Below are 12,455 nucleotides of genomic sequence, written 5' to 3' on the forward strand. Positions count from 1 at the left end.
TGCTTAGCGTGTGTGGGAGACATGTTCTCGTGCGCACACCCCGTCGGTGTAGTCTTAATGAAACCTGGTAAAAGTTGTTCTAAACAATCTCTATTACTTAACCGGCTATGTGGTGGAGTGCAGCAAGATTGTAGCTAGCTGCGATAATTTTTAGTCAACTTCAGCGAGGTTCAAGAATAGGCAACAGGCCATGGGCCTATTTCTTCAGTGCCGACACTTCTGTTCTATTTTATTCTATTCTATTCTATTCTATTCTATTCTATTCTATTCTATTCTATTCTATTCTATTCTATTCTATTCTGCAGTAAAGAAGGGAAAGGAGGGCTTAAGTGTGAATGTGATCGACTTGTATATATTTGACTCTCTTCTAAGTTAAATAGACCCAAATAACGGAAATGAATTCTTTATTTCCGTACATGATGTCTATATTTACAAAAAGCTGTATGCGACTGTCGGACCGCGTGACACAGAGGCAAAAAATAGCTCAAAAGAAGCCCAACAACACCAGAACAAAGGTTGGCCAGAACACCACCTGAGCCATGACCCGACGCGAAGGAATCAAGTTGGGACAGCCGGGACCACGAGGTTGAGACAGCCACGAGGTTGGGACATGACGTTGGGACAGCCGGGACTATGACGTTGGAACAGTCAGGAGCACGAGATTGAGACAGCCGGAACCACGAGGTTGGGACAGCCGGGACCATGACGTTGGGACAATCAGGAGCACGAAATGGAGACAGACGGGACCACGAGGTTGGGATGGCTGGGACCCGAGGCTGATAAAACGAGTCTCAAATTATATCAATGCTCGTTTTCTTTCGGGGCTGAGCAATGGAGATAAGAAAACTCCATTTGATATTCCGCTACAAAATATCAGATTTCATATGATATTCAGTTTCAGATTCTCAAATTTCATCTGAGACGTGTAGACTCATAAATAACCGGATAAGATGCTTAAAAGACCACGTTTACAAAGGATATTAGTGTTACAGTGGACCCTTGTGTCCAGTACAACATATATATTTATCAATTAAGTACTGAAAAAATATTTCGCAATCAATATTATTGCCGTAGCAAATATTTACTAATTAAGTGCTGAAATATATTCCGTGCTTAACGGATGCAATCCTGAATTTCTCAGTAATTCTTTAATTTTTCAAACAAAATCGGATAATTTGAAATTCTTATAGAGATACAAAAATAAAAACCCTTATAGAAGAATCAAAATCCTTATTGATGGGTATTCAATAATCACCTTCGCCGCCCTTCCATAAAATTCACAAGGTCGAGCTTACCCTAGACAAAGTTCCCTGCATGCCATCGACTGTCTGTGTCTTTGTTCTAAAATTTGATTCTATCAAAATGTATTTGAATTTGATATTTAAGAATTATTTAATACTATGCTTATACTTGAATTCTAACTACGCTTTTAATTACAAAGAAGCCTGAGAGACGCTACAGGAAAAATTTTGATGCCCGTTTGACCAATGTGTGCCTGACTCCTACTGTATTAGTGAGGAACTATGATTGAAGTTTTAAAATTAATTAATCAGACTTTCTGTCACAACATAAATTTAAATTATGACTTCAACGTTTAAATTAACGATCATTTCAAGGGATTATATCGCTCGACTGCTGAAATGATTGTGCTGCGTATCAAATTTAACTGGATAGAAGATTGGTTCTTTAATATTGTGATGGAAAAATTCCATTACTAATTCACGTGAATTTTTAAAAATTATTCCTCAATAGATAATATTTCGAGAAAATAAATGAAATTCGATCAGAAGAAATGTAAATCAAATTTTCAAATATTCGAATTATTGTTCGCAGAGAAGGAAGCATGAGGCAAATCGATCTAACCACCGCTAGAGATGTATAGATAAGAACGTGCCAACGAGACAAACTTGTTGATAATCTCAAGATGGCTCAAATAGAACTAAAAGCCTGTATAAAAAATACCTTAAATACATTATCTACCGTAATCTAGCTTTGGTGTATCACGTCTAACGTTGGTGTAGAGGATCGTCATGTACAGGAAAGTGACCAGTCGGTAACCGCACTCGGTTCTTCACAGACGCCTTACATACTGCGCTGTCGCCGTGGTTGTTCACACAACTCACATCTTCAACTGTTCCATTCAGTGATTATTTCGAGAACCCTTTGAAAAAGTCCTTTGCGTATATTATTTTTATCATCAAATTGGTATTTGAAAAAGTTTGTTGCGATAGTCTTTCTTCAAGCGTCACATTAAGTTTGCTAAATAATTTGTGTTTTGTATTTTGGTGCATCGGTGAAAAAAGTTCGATGGCGTCGAACTTTGCTGCAGAGTTGAACCCCGAGCAAGACGATCAACCGCCGGCGCCCTCCGCGGTGCCCCATGGAGACAACGTCTCCTGCAGCAACGGGCCCTCCATGGAGCATAACCACGACGCGGGCCATGGAGACAACGTCCCCTGCAGCAACGGGCCCTCCATGGAGAATTTTAAAATCATCAGGTAATTCATTAAAATATTTCACAAATTAAAAACTGTACCGTTTCTTTCAATTTCCAAACGAACCAGGGGTAAGTTAAAACGCATGCTCCTGGTGTCATGGGAATGTAGGGGAACAAGAGAGGCGAATGCAGAATTAAAAAGACGTTCATCGTGGAAGAGTGCCCTATTCATGAATTTTAAAAGCTAAAATTTGTACATATCGTCAAGTTTTAAAATTTTCGACTGCCTATATAATACAGTAGTAGTACGAGTCAAAGGGATATTGTTTTCATCATACCTAACCCGAAATATAGTACGCAACGATTTATTTATTAATGTGATGACCCGTTTTTTAGAATTAGAAGATACCCCACTCCATATGACCAGCGTGTTCGACAGTTTAGATACGGAAATTGAGTAGAAAAGCGTTCTTAGTGATGGAAGAGGTAAAACACTTGATAGAGCACGCAAAACACCGTGGGCTCTACTCAGCCCCTGACAGACGTAGGTAATGTATTTATTGTAGGAAAACTTATTGTCGATTATTAAACCAAGATATCTAAAACCATCGACCCATTCTAAAACTGTCGACCCTGCATTTGCCGTCCTCATGGACGAATAGATTATTTTGTTTATTTTCTAACAGCTGATCGACGGAATCACAAGAAGTTTTTCGCCAGTGGACTTGCAGAAGACCACTGGACGCTGAGCGTTCCGGGGACGCCAGGTTTTGGCATCGTTTGCGCGACCGATAATATCGAATGATGGCGGGCATGTAGCTTCCTAATCTAGCAATGACGTTAACCAACGTTGAATTGCCGTTGATTCAGCCAAACAACGTTGAAATACCGTTGATTCAGCCAAACAACGTTGAATTGCCGTTGATTCAGCCAAAAAACGGTGGAATATCGTTGATTCAGCCAAACAACGTTGAATTACCGTTGATTCATCCAAACAACGTTGAATTCATCGTCCGATACCTAAGCAGCGCTGTCACCGGCCATTGCTATCTTCTCTCTCCCCAGACTCGTCTTTGCAGGATAATGAGAAACAACATGGCCGACAAAATACCGTCAATATCATATAATTGTGACAGCTTTGGTCAGGCATGTTGGCCTGCTTCTATTCTTTATTATGTAATGTTTTATCAGACATTAAAATAAAGTTGGGTTCTGCTGTCATGACTCAAGTTATTCAAGTTTGATATTTTCCCTTCAATTAAATAAATTGCGAGAGCAACACGTTTGAGGTCCATCTCCATTTCCTGAGAAAGAAGCAATGTTACGAAAGTGAAAAATGCTGCACTACAAATTAATAAACAATTCGTCAACAATTATTTATTCCAACAAAATTGAGCCCCCTGGAGACCCCAAAAAATCAACTGTAAATTTATTCTAGTAAATTATTTATTGTGTTGATCGATTTCAGTGACTTCAACCAATAATCATGGCTGGAATTGTTATATATAAGCTTTGTAATTCAAGTTAATTAAACTAACCTGGGAAATATAAGTTGTGGAGGAATCAATATCAAAATAATGATTGCGAGTAAAACGAATTTGTCTCATACGATGCAAAGCTCAAAATTATATGTATCGTACAAAGCCTGAACATTTGACATGTTCCGAGGGCGATAAATGCTACATTAAATTTCTTGCGTATTCTCTTATTTATGGGAACAATGCGGATAGTAGAAAGGACTGAAACAATAGTGCAGGTACAGCAGCGAAGCTCAAAAATATACGAGTTAGCACTGAGCGCCTGCTGGCTATTCAGTAGCCCTAGAGGACCGTCAGAATGACATCTATAAGCGTTAAAAATTTATCTGCAAAATAAATTTGAAAAGCGGAGTAAAAAATATATATTTAGATAAAATACGTAATTCATACTTCTACGGAGAAATTGCAGATGCTATTCTGTCTTTAGCACGACTACTACATCCACTAGCTCTCTTTCGTCCAGCAGGCGAGTCCATTCATTCAAGGTAGGCAAGAGATTAGTAGTGGCACCGGAATAATGCTATGTTGACAGTCTGTTAAGGTACTTAAACATGGGGCGATTAGTTTCGTCTACTACAGTTTTGCAGGCTGAGAGGCTAAACACGAGTATAGTGTTGTCGGTACACTGCGGCGACTGCACCCGCGTCCGTCAGTGCGACGTTGGGAGTTGTCGAGTAAGGGTGACACGGTGGATGCATGCGAGAGCACGACATCAGTGTGCGCTACAGTGGGCGAGAGAGAAAGTGACGCTCTCATGCTCGGTATGACAGCCGGGCGGCTACTGACAGTCTGACACTGAGCGCAATAGACTGCTTCAAAACAACTCGAGTTGCTCTGCCTGCATTGAACCAGCTTGTTGCCTCTGAACACGTCAAGCATCACAAATTTTATCTTGCGTTGCCTAGTAGAACCAACTAATAGAGTAAATAGACGACATTAATAGCCCCGTATATAAGCGCCTTTAATGGGGCTTCAGCCATTAAAAATATTTTCCGTGCAAGAAACAATTTCTCACAACATAAGAACTAGCGCGTTTATTCCGGTCCATGGATACTGATGACGTAGAAAAAATTGATGGCCAACTGACGTAGTTTTGCGATGATGTGACGTATGGAATTGTCTTGATCTGAAATGAACGCATTTAAGCATAAACGTAAAAAAACAGCCTTGATATTTCATTGTAACTTTGTACGTTTTATGCTTAAAGTAAAATCCAATGTTTGGCACCCTTTACTTCGTATATTTTAATATTGACAGTAAATAATTCAAAGTTCGTTCGTTCTCAAACATCAAGCCACTAGCGCACTCGTGTGCCAGCATCGCTTACATTCACAATTTTTAATTGAAATTCTACCGTAATCAACACAAGTGATCCTCAAAGCTATTAGGTTTCTTTAAAATAATATAGGTAATGTCCATTATAAATCCATGTTCAGGAGTCACTATTCTAAATTTATGAAGAAGGAAATAATAGGAAGGAAAATGAAGGAAAGAAAAAAATAAGGAAAGAAAAAAATAAGGAAAGAAAAGGGGGACATAATCTTGCTAGTTGCTACTTGCTACAAACGTGGAAATAATTTTTTAACAAAAATGCGCTATCATCTTCACAATATATATGTTTTCTTGAATGAATTAGATTAGTAAAATAGATAAAAATGAAATATATAATTCAAAATCAAATTTAACGTCTTCCAGTCCGAAGAAGTCAGAAGTTAATATTAAAGAGGCATGATTAAACCAATCCAATGTAGTGCAAAACATCATGGACCCCCTTTAAACTCACATTTTATGCTTGGTATAGAAAACGTTAAGGACAAAACTATAATAATAAAGTTCATAATTCAGGTCGACTTTGCTTATGGGCTCTTCCGTCCTCATGGACGAGTAGATTATTTTGTTTATTTTCTAACAGCTGATCGACGGAATCACAAGAAGTTTTTCGTCAGTGGACTTGCAGAAGACCACTAATCGACGGAATCACAAGAAGTTTTTCGTCAGTAGACTTGCGGAAGACCACTGGACGCTGAGCGTTCCGGGGACGCCATGTTTTGGCATCGTTTGCGCGACCGATAATATCGGATGATGGCGGGCTCCGGGGCAAGGGCATGTAGCTTCCTAATCTAGCAATGACGTTAAACAACGTTGAATTGCCGTTGATTCAGCCAAACAACGTCGAAAAACCGTTGATTTAGCCAAACAACGTTGAATTACCGTTGATTCATCCAGACAATACCGAATTCAACGTCAGATGTCAGAGCAGAGCTGTTATCGACCATTGTCATCTACTCTCTCCCCAGACCCAGACGCGTCCCAAATTGCGAAGATATCAATTTCAAATGTAAAGAATGCGAGTACAAAGAATTTGTCTCATTCGGTACAAAGCTCAAAATGCTTTGTTTCGTAAAAAGCCTGAGCATTTTTTTTGATGAGAACAATGCCGCGCGGGAACAATGGGAACAATACAACCGAGCGGAGTGGAGCATTAGTGTAGGGACAGCACTGAGATTAAAAATATATTAGTTTGCGCTCAGAACTGCCGGGTTTTCAGTTACCCTACAATCATTTCCAAATGACAACTACTGTATGACGTGTATTATTTTATAGCTATAAAATGAAAAGGTAATCACGGCTTGGGAAAGAGATAACTACTTGGCATGAAGTGACACTTGCGTGGTTACGTTATATGACTTCCATGCAACCAGTCTGACGAGTGACGACCACCTGGCCTGAAGCTTCAGGGCAGGATATTTCCTCGCGTTCAATAGCACAGCGACGCTCTGGCCAGGAATTTGGCACGAAGTTTTTAGCGTCCTCACGGTAGCATCTTTCTACGCATAGATTACGAACATCGCCATTACACATACGGCCAAATTGCTGCGCGTGCTCGACTACTCAACGATAATTTATGGCTTTAGTTAACAATGAAATTTCGTTAGTGCTGTTAAATTTGAAGTCCCGTCAGAAATGCTTAAATAATCTACTGAACTAAGAACAATTATTTGGTAAAGGTAGGATAATGCCTTCAGTTTTCTACAGCCGCGGATGCCCGAGCTAGCGCTGAAACTATATTGGGAGCTATAAAATAATCTTGCTTTATACGCTTGCAGTCGATGTACTCTCATTTCCCGGGAAATTTTTGAATTAGTAACAGAAATCTAGAATTGGTGAAAATTCTGTTATTTTCCCTCATTTAATTCATATTTTTTGGAGATCAGCGCTTGACAGGCCTACGTGTGCTGCAGAATACCTGCTAATATTTGAGCCGACTGCTGATTCTAACAACAAACTTGCTAAGCTCTCAGGATTTATGAATTTATCTTAACAATTCTACCAACTTATAGATTCTAGAGGCTTCTCAGCCCTAAAAATTTAAAATAGCAGAATATCTAATTTTTTAATAATATTTTACAGCTGCTCAACTTGACTCCTATCCATGGATACTGATGACCTAGAAAATTTTGATGGCTTACTAACGAAGTTTTAACGTTTTGCGATGCAACGTTTTGCGATGATTTGAAGTTGGAATTGTCTTGCTCTGAACTTTCAACACGTTTCAGCATCAACGTAGAAAATTTGGCCTTGAACTTTCAATGTAACTTCTTCTATTTATTTCTTGAAGTGAAATCTATTGTTGGCTCAGTTTACTTTGTATATTTTATTTTTCAGTATTGGGTCCGCCATATTTATAGCAACGGATGTTTGCTATATAAAAATGAATTGGTTTCTAGGAGACTTTTTATAATGAAGGTTAATATCATCTATTAATTCATCCATTTCATATTGCAGAAGTGTAAGGTGTCTAAATTTACTATTACTTATGGCAGTAGATAGAAATGCAATTGTAACCCTTCATGAAAGGGGCGAGAGTAATTCAGTCATTGCAAAAAATCTCCAAATTCGACGTGAAACTGTGTGGAAGGTGGTAAAAAAATTCAAGGAAACTGATAAAACATGCAATCGACCTGGTCAAGGAAGGAAACTAAGTGTCCGAAGAAAACAATTAGTCAAAAACATGAGGGAGAAGTTGAGGAGAAACCCTCGTCGCTCAGCTTCAAAATTGGCTGCAGAAGCAGGAGTCAGTCAGACATCAATGCGTAGAGTCCTCAAAGATGACCTCAAAAACCTCCCGTTACAAGATGCAAACAAGGCATGAACTAACAGACCGTCATGAACCAATGAGGCTCGAAAGATGCCAGCACATTCTAGATCTCATTGAGGATGGCACGCTGCCCAACTTGATGTTCAGTGACGAGAAAAAATTTGACATTGAACAAAGCGTTAACCGTCAAAATGACAGAGTTTGGAGTCGGGATGGATCTGTGGCAACCAGAACAGCAACACGACGTCAAAATCCTATGTCCGTGATGGTTTGGGCCGGGGTAACCGCCACTGGGAGGTCCCCACTCGTTTATGTCCCGTCAGGAGTCAAATTGAAAAGTCAGCGATACATTTCGGACATTTTGGAAGCTGTGTTGTTTCCTTGGGCCCGTAAACACTTCAACAGCTCACCATGGAGTTTTCAACAAGACTCTGCCCATCACATGGCTCAAACATGACCCAAAACTGGCTTCAGGGTCACATCGCTGCGTTCATTAGCAAAAATGAATGGCCCTCAAGAAGTCATGATTTGAATCCTCTCGACTTTTCTGTGTGGGCTATTTTAGAGAGTAGGGTCTGCAGAACACCTCATGATTCTTTGGATAGTTTGAAGTCCAAATTGACACGAGAATGGGACTTGATCCCATAAGAAATGCCGCGTGTTTCCTGTGAAGCTTTCTCGCGTAGATTGGAGGCCGTCATTAAAAAATAAGGGTGGTCATATTGAATAAATATGTTTGAGAATTGTTTAGGTAACTCGTGGCTGCTAGCTCATCCAATAAAAAAACAATGCACCTGTTTGTTTCATTGAGATTTAACAAAAACCATGCGTTGCCATAAATATGGAGGAACCTGTATGTCAATATTATGGCTAAATATTTTTTTTTCATTTTATGCCCTTATAAAGTATGAATATTTACTACGAATAACTTCACTGAGTACATGGCACTATGCTTGTATCACAGGATTGTAAGGTCAGAACGGTGAACAGGGTCAGGAGCGGAGGATTAGTTTGGGATAGTTTCCGCTAGAATTGATCAAAAGAAAATTAGTGCAATCAGGGGTAACTTCTTGATCAGGATTGATACTCGAAACCACTTTAGTGTTCTCATCAATTATTGTTAGATATTAGGTTTCTTAACAAATAATGCAGTACTGCATTACTTATACATTATATGATAGATAGAAAGTAATATGTACGCCGAAATAAAAGAATTATTAGAAGCCTCTGACCTTGTAACTCGCATGACTTCCATTTCTTGTTAACGTAAATGCGTTTCTCTTCACCGAATATTAACCTCTCTATTCTTATCGGGCGACATTAGATGCTGGACTGTAAAATTGATTATATTAGTTTCCTCTGAATTTATTTAGAGTTCAAATTTGACTATAACCCTAATTCATCACATTTCCCTATCATGAGCTGTTTATAACTTGAATACACTAAAGACATTCTCATAATTAGTTATGTGGCAGTACATAGTCGGCAAATGCCTTTCGACCTCCCGTCCAAAATTATCGACATTCACCTCGCCATATTCACCCCACGCAAACTTTGAGTTAATTGGACGCGGCATGTGGCGTAGGCACGAATGCCACAGAGACGCCACATGCCACAGAGACGCCACAAGCCACAGAGACGCCACATGCCACAGAGACGCCACATGCCACAGAGACGCCAGATGCCACAGAGACGCCAGATGCCACAGAGACGCCACATGCCACAGAGACGCCACATGCCACAGAGACGCCAAGCTGAGTACCAGGGGTCATATCTTCTGTTGCTTTCCTCTTTGGTCTTTCAGAATTCACTTCTTCACACATTTGATCTTCAGTCCAGTCATCACCTGTGTTTACAAAGTGTTCCATTTGAGATTCAGTTAGATTTTCTGCATTACTTTCTAAGCTTCCAGGAGGTCCTGGAGCTTGAAAGCCATTCTGATTAGGCTTTGGCATATTTAAACCACAGAGATCGTATTAACGTTTTACCAGGAGCTATGTTAACTCGGCCACAGTCAGAGTCAGACCTATCGAGATGAGGTGATGACCCATCATCTTGCTTCCATGATCCATAATTAGGAATACTTTAGTATACCTGCAAAAAAAAAAATGTCCAATAGTTTTTTATTAGTAAATTGTGACATTTGCAATGTAAATAATTGCCACATAAATCCGTCTATATATTCTGTATGAATAAAATTATAGATGACATGATAAGTTTGTTGCATTTTCGTGGCCTTAACCTGTTTTTCTTCTAGTCTTCATTGTTATTGATATTACATTTCAATGCATATTTCTGCCGCTAACAAAGTTAGAAGGCCGCCAAAATTTGAAGCTATCATATATATGTACTGACTGTTAAAATGTACCGATGTTCCAATGTACTGGATAAATGTACTGATGTACTTGGTAAATGTACTACTTTATACAAATGTACTGATGTACTTGGTAAATGTACTGCTTGCTACAAATGTACTGATGTACTTGGTAAATGTACTGCTTGATACAAATGTATTGATGTACTTCGTAAATGTACTGCTTTATACAAATGTACTGATGCACTTGGTAAATGCACTGGATAAATGTACTGATGTACTTGGTAAATGTACTGCTTGATACAAATGTACCTGGTATGTTCATTGGTGAGAATTAATGGCAGAGTTGATCATAAGAAAGGACCGTTGAACACAAATGCCGCGCACCGAACTCTCCATAAATTACCGAATATTGATTTTATTTCTCACATTTATTCTTGTGATTATGAAGGAATACAGATTGTTATCAAAACAAATTTGGCTTCCTATTTCATTGGTTGAATTTAAGTGCCCAAAAACAGTTCAACAATTATTATAACTACCATAAGATGATGCTCTGAATATTCAACTGCAATATAACAATATAGTGAAAGAATCATAAATTCTATTTCTTAATATCACGCGGGAAAATCTTGCCTTCACTTCACCCCCTCACTAATCTCGCCAGACCAGCGGTTCCCAAGCTGGCGTAGGCCACAGGTGCAAACAAGGCCTTCCATGTAGTAGGCTTACTTTATATATCCTATAAACAAAAACGTTTTCCTGCCAACACAAGATATTCTGGTGTGCAACTGTTGCCTATATATACAGCCTCATCGGCCGACGGTTGAATTCAAACCGTACACGCTCTGAGGCGCTGATTTTCATTACTTCAAGAGCAGCAAATTCTTCGTGTCAAGAATTGATGTACAGCAGCGGTGGCCGGCCAACAGTTAGACATCATGAAACATTTATATATTTTAACCTTCACTATGCATAGACCAATGTGGCCTCCAAGACTTTGGAATTAAAATTACTAAAATAAATTCTGCAATGTATTACACATAATTATCAGTAAAGAATTACTGAACATTACGCAGAAAATATCAATAACTCAATTATTTTTCGAGAGGATCTCAATAAACGGAAACAATTGTGTCACTTGACTCAGGATTCACCAATTGTTCTTAACACTGAGAGGTAATCCTTGCCGCAATATCCTGCATAACAAGCATCAGTAATTATGTATGTTTATTAATATTGCTGGAGACGTTAAAATCATTTATAAACAAAAATACTCTATCAACCTCACAATATACATTTCCTCTAATGAATCTAAATAATAAAATAGGTTAAAGCGAAATATTCAAGTTCAAATAAATTTAACTATCTTCCTACCTACGTCTGCTTTTGAATACATGCGAATATTTGGGTCGACTGCTGTTATGACAGCATATCTGCAAAGTTTTTAATCTAATCATTTAAGGACTATATAATTATCAGTATTTAGCGGCTTTACAGCCATAAAAATGTGCATCTTATCAGAAAATTATTTATATATATCAAACTTAACAACGATGGATACTGATACTGATGAATGGATACTGATGTAAAAAAATCTTAGGGCTAACAAACGAAGTTTTGCTAAGATGTGTCATCTGGAATTGTCCTGCGATGAAATTTAAACACAATACAGTACCAACGTAAAAAATAAGGCCTTGATCTTTCATTGTAACTTCTATTTATTTCTTGAAGTGAAATCTATTGTTGGCTCCCTTTACTTTGTATATTTTAATTTTCAGTACTGGGTCCGCCATATTTATGACAACGGATATTTGCTATATAAAAATAAATTGGTTTCTAGGAGACTTTTTATAATGAAGCGTAATATCATCTATTAATTCATCTATTTTAGATTTCAGAAGTTTAAGGTGTCTAAATTTACTATTACTTATGGCAGTAGATAGAAATGCAATTTTAACCCTTCATGAAAGGGGCGAGAGTAATTCAGTCATTACAAAAAAGCTCCAAATGCGTCGTGAAACTGTGTGGAAGGTGGTAAAAAATTCAAGGAAACTGATAAAACAT

Source organism: Hyalella azteca, unplaced genomic scaffold (genome assembly GCF_000764305.2).
Source record: "Hyalella azteca isolate HAZT.00-mixed unplaced genomic scaffold, Hazt_2.0.2 contig4152, whole genome shotgun sequence".
NCBI lineage: Eukaryota > Metazoa > Arthropoda > Malacostraca > Amphipoda > Hyalellidae > Hyalella > Hyalella azteca.